This window comes from Mustela lutreola, chromosome 6 (genome assembly GCF_030435805.1).
Source record: "Mustela lutreola isolate mMusLut2 chromosome 6, mMusLut2.pri, whole genome shotgun sequence".
Classification (NCBI taxonomy): Eukaryota; Metazoa; Chordata; class Mammalia; order Carnivora; family Mustelidae; genus Mustela; species Mustela lutreola.
The window spans coordinates 51688451-51694053 of record NC_081295.1 but is presented as its reverse complement, the minus strand read 5'-3'; the positions used below and the strand labels follow the sequence as shown (position 1 = coordinate 51694053).

At 37.8% G+C, this 5603-nt stretch overlaps 1 pseudogene; it reads left to right on the top strand.

The window, feature by feature from the left end:
* The first annotated feature begins 244 nt into the window (after window positions 1-244).
* LOC131834589 (zinc finger CCHC domain-containing protein 17-like) lies at window positions 245-1617 on the top strand (annotated as a pseudogene).
* Window positions 1618-5603: the final 3986 nt, after the last annotated feature.

Sequence of the window (5603 nt, the reverse complement as noted above, 5' to 3'; positions counted from 1 at the left end):
TCATTCTGTTCTTAGGCTATTATAAGAGAGTGGTACTGAGAACTATTGGTTCTGTCCTTGGAGAGCTATTAAATATGAGATTTCCCTTGGAGTCATTTGAAAAATGAACTCAGACAGGAGTTAAGAAAGGGGAGAGATGAAAGTAGACTCCAGTCGTGGAGAGAAAAGGTGATGACTCCCGCAGAAAGGAAAAGTAGTTCACTTCTTCTCAAGCAAAATCAGTGAGGGTTTGTGATGGTCATAAATGCATCCTAGCATCACACAGGCAGCCGAACAGCAAGTATATAGTGGTTACAAGATGGATCCCAGAAGAACAATTCCATTTATCGCATGAGAACTTTAGGGAGCCAAAACATTACAAAAATCTGAACAGGAAGATCCCCCACATCTTTAGGCGTGTAACTACTTTTCAGATACAAAATACATATATATCCAAAATTTGGCACCACAGAGAAAGTGGGCTTGCCAATTTCATAAAGAACAGATGAATTGATGTTGTTTTACTTTACTTAAATGTATTTAATATGACTCTGCAATAGTTCCTGTCCAATGTCTCAGCTACTTCCAGTAGTGCTAAGAAAAATGAACTATGCCAATACAGCCATATTCTATAAAGCTAGTTACTTAGAAAATTGTTGCAGACAACAATAACAAACTGCAATGCTACAAATTCTATTTAGAAAGTTTTGTCCATCTTCCTGTATAACAAACACTTATTGAGTCTTGCCAAATTGCCAACAGAAGTGCCAAATAAGGACTGGGTTTTGGTGTTTCACACAGTGCTGTGGCCAGAGACCAAGAGCTGACACAGAGACACTTGAAGTTCCCTTAGCAGAAGAGAAATGGAGGAGCCATAGAAAATTAAGGATTAATTCAGGAAGACCCAAGACTGTGAAGGACTTGCCTGCTGTCTACACTGTTTTCCAGTCAGAGGTTATTATTATGACAGACTATGAAACTTTTATCAAAATCCCAGGCTGTTGGAAGCAAGGTCTGGTCCTTCGAACTCACATGTCATCCTGTTGCATGAATGAGCCCTCTGAGATAGCAGAAGTCAGAGAAAAAAATGTCAGGGGGAAGCTTATTGGCTGACAGGTGAAAAATGATAGGATAAATGTATACTGCTCCATGAAAGTTGTCAACCAAAGCACTGAGAAAGGCCTTGACACCAACAACTTTATCACTGAGTAAGAAGAGAGGCAGAGGTAGTCCTTCCATGATTACACTGGGCAGATCACCCTCAAGATTGTCCTGCACACCACCTACAAGCAATGTGGCTGTAAAAACTACTTTGCAAAGGATCGTTTTATGCAACCATGAGGAACTAAATATTCTCTGATGCCTGATGAGGAAGAGGAGAAGGAAGAGGAAAAATCAGCAGAATCTGAGAAGCCTGACCCGATGAGGGATTCTAGAAAAAGAAAGAAGCTCCTCAGCTTCCTTCACACAGTGAGACCTGCCCTCAGTTTTGAAAGTAATGGAGACTGGCTGCTGCTGCTGCTGCTGCTGCTGTTGCTGCTGGAAAAGAAGAAGAAGTGAAGAAAGAGAAGAAGAGGAAGGAAAAGCAGCAGCAGCAGAAACAATGACAGCACAAGGATTGAGAGTGACAGTGAATAGGGGTGGTTGAGAGAAGAAGGAACCAAGAGCCTTGTGCCTTGAAGCCCTAGCTCCTGGAAAGACTCAATGGTGAGAATATGGTCTCCCATTCCATTGACTTCTCTCCCATGGGAGATGGCTTCTCCCCCGGGGCCACAGGTTTGGCCCCAGGTAGGTTTGGGAGTTAGATGACAAAAGCATCTGTCTGAATGAGTTGTCATTAACTTATCACTCTTTGCAACTGACCCTTGCAGCTCATCCATTCATTGACTCAACTTCATTTAGCAGAAGGTCCTATTACCCTCTCCAGTTGCCACTGACAGAGTCAGATTCCTGTACAGGAATCCAGGCTAGAGCCACAGGTACTGCTCTGCAGGCAAGCCTGGCTGTAGTTGGAGAACAGTGATGGGTCCCTCCCTATTGGTGAGTGATCTCTACAGTATCCAACACTGGGGCAGAGGGAGACCTATGATATGAGGGAGAACATGGTGAGAAGTGGTGCTTACTTTTTCCATTCCCCCAACATGACTCTACTGTGCTAGAACAGACAGTCAGAAAAACCATTATTTGCAATGACTGAGCTTGTATGTGACATCCTACCAGACCATTGAACCAGATAGCTCAAGCCAAGATGATTGCTTTACTTTGTACTTACTACTGTGTAAGCCAATTGGTTCCACTTCAGGTCTCTGCTTAAATTCCTGGCATTGCAGGGGCCAAGAATGTCAAATAAAAGGCATAATGCCTGCCCTCAAGAAGTTGTTTAATGAAGAAAGGATCATAAATTTAAAAACAATGCAGTGAGATAAAGCATGAAAGAAGGTGGCATTTGGTGTGAAGGCAGCTGAACAGGGTCTTCATACCAAATACCAAATACCAAATACTGTTTTAGGGTAGGACTATGCAAGTTATCCAGCCTTGAGCTGGATTTTAAAGGTGAAGTAAAAGATAGGTTGATTCCAAATTAGATGGAAAAAAGCAGGATGAATAATTTGCTAAGATTATGTTTAGTGTACGTAACAAAAAAATCAATGAACATAGCTTAAACCTATAGGATGTTTTTCCCCATAATAAACCCTCCTTCAGTGGGAACTTTTGGGATGGTGCCATCTCTCAAGGAGTTGATGAAGAATTCAAGTTCTCTTTGGCTTCTTTCTTTGCCAATATTAGTGAGTTTGTCTTTGTTCTCTTGGGCACAAGATAGCTATTGTACCTCTAGGCATCATGTATACATATTAGCCAGAAAAAGAGGGAAGAAAGGTGAAGGTGTCCCCTTTATTAGAAGAACAATAGCTTTTCTAGAAGTCTTAGCCAATAGGATTCAGCTGTTTTATTATGGGCCGAAACTTGATCACATGAGCATTCCTAAAGGCACAGGAGTCTAGAGAGAGAAGCATTTTTAACTTGGCACATTGCCTTCCCCAAACAAAAATGAGGTTATACTAGTAAGAAGGAGAAAACAGATGTTGGATAGGAAACTACTACCAGCATTTCTACTTTTGTGATGATAAAATAGCTGTATTTTTCCCTATTCTAAAAACTAAAAACTTTGAACATTATATAAAATATGTGGGTTTTTTTACCACAATGAAATCAAACTAGAAATCAGTAAAAGAAAGACAGAAAGAAAATATTAAGACATTTGAAAAATCTGGAAAACTAAATCAATATTATTCAATTTCCATTTTGCTTTTAATTTATTTATCAAGGGCAATAGTCTCCATGCTAGAAAATTAGAAAAAAAAAATCAACATTGATGAACAAAATCCCAAGATACATGAGAAGATAATAAGAATATTTCTAGTAGGCCTTTAACTGTCTCAGATTATAACTGATAAATGGAGGGATGGATGGGTAACGCTTCACATTGTACTATTACTTTGTGCTTATATTTTCTTTTCTGTCCAATTGTTTATAAGCTCTCTGGAGGAACCACTTTAAGGAGAAATATTGTCTCTTTCTTCTTTATACTAAATGTCTTGAGCACAATGGTCACTCAAAAATTACAATTGACTTGAATAATTGATTAATTAATTAATTCATTGATTATTTGAATGAATTAGTTCCTAGCTATAGAGAATTCATTTATGAATGAACCAATTCAAGCTGATGAGCCAATCACCTCTAAAACACTGGGAAATTTTATAAGCTACTTTTCTCTTAGTGAATATCCTTTCTTAAGGGACACACATGTGAAATGAATGAAAAATTAAAATCAAGCAAAAGAAGCCAGTAAATGTGCCAAATACAGGCATTTACAATTAAACTTACAGCTTTCTGATAGTAGGATCAGACACACACACACACACACACACACACACACACACAAATATGTTCAATTAAACAAATTTTATTATTTAGAAAAAGGAAAAAGGATAATACTCTCCTCAGATTTTCTATGAATAAATCAAATGATAACTGCCAAATGAAAGTGCATATTCAGGATATGATAATGGAAGCATATGGTTCCATCATAGGAAGTGACAGTTAGTAGGCTCTGCTGGCCAGAGCACATGTTTAACATGGTGATCACTTTTGGCACATCATTTAAAGATACATATTAATAGGGGCGCCTGGGTGGCTCAGTGGGTTAAGCCACTGCTTTCGGCTCAGGTCATGATCTCAGGGTCCTGGGATCGAGTCCCGCATCGGGCTCTCTGCTCGGCAGGGAGCCTGCTTCCTCCTCTCTCTCTCTCTCTCTCTGCCTGCCTCTCTGCCTACTTGTGATCTCTCTCTGTCAAATAAATAAGTAAAATCTTTAAAAAAAAAAAGATACATATTAATAAATTCTCGGGTGTTTTAGGGGAATGTGAGCTAAATGGTAAAATGTCTTGAACTATATCATCCAAGCAATGTGTTGAGAGACTTAGGGAGAAGAAGAGAAATCCACGGGAAAGCATATGAATTATCTAAATACTTGAAGGACATTTATGTAAATGAGGAAGAAAATTCTGGAAGAGTTGAAGTCATAATGACATGGTTGAGAGACACACTGTTAGGTTTAGTATCAGTAAGAGTTCTAAATGACTGTAACATCTCAATATCAGGCATGCTTCCCATGAGACTTGACCATCCCATTACAGAAAAGTTAATGAAACCCCAGGTAAGCATTAACTGAGGACATTAAGACATTTCTAGAGGAATAAGAGATTGAGTCAGATGACTTCCGAGCGTCATTTTAACATTCAGATTCTATACCTCTAAGAGCTTGAGGTATAAATTACTTGTAGATTTTCACCAATTCTACTGTATGATTTTACTCAATTCTATTTGCCACTGCTAACTTCTATTTGGCCTAACTAAAATCTGTAATTTTTTAAATAAAGAAAATAAATTGGGTCACCCAAGATTCAAATCTAAGGCCTGGGTTTCATAAAAACAGTGTTTCAAATAACTCTATCAGTAAGACTTGCATTTAAATGGGACCACATTTATTATCCAAGACTTAATGGCATCTATGGCTCTAGTACATAATTCTGGCTTATTTTTGTTTAGGAGGGTAAAATTCTCATTGACAGTATGTTTTAGGCAGAAAAATATTCAAAGATGTATGTCTGTATCTACAAAAGCAGTTTATGTTAAAAACATAAAAATGATAATAATATATAAATGTATTAAGGAAGAAGGTGTCTCTTCAAATAAATATTTAGAAGAATTTATATGATAAACTATAAGAGATAACTCCATTTCTATACAGCTTATGATCCACAGTCAAAAGATAGTTACCTTCATCTTAAAAATTAGGTGTTTGAGAAAAGTAATTATATTTGTAATTATGAATAATAATACAACCTGAAACATTGACAACAGGAACAACAGCAGCAAAAAATATGAGTCTGGAACATTCCAGACCCATTACCTGGCACCTTACAGGGCAACTATAAATACTATATAAACACTGATAAAATGAAAGGAAATCTCACACACAAGAATTATGTGCTGACGTAGCACAGACGTTTTTCACTTCATTAAATCTGATTTCCACATATGGCCTCTAAGAAAACAAA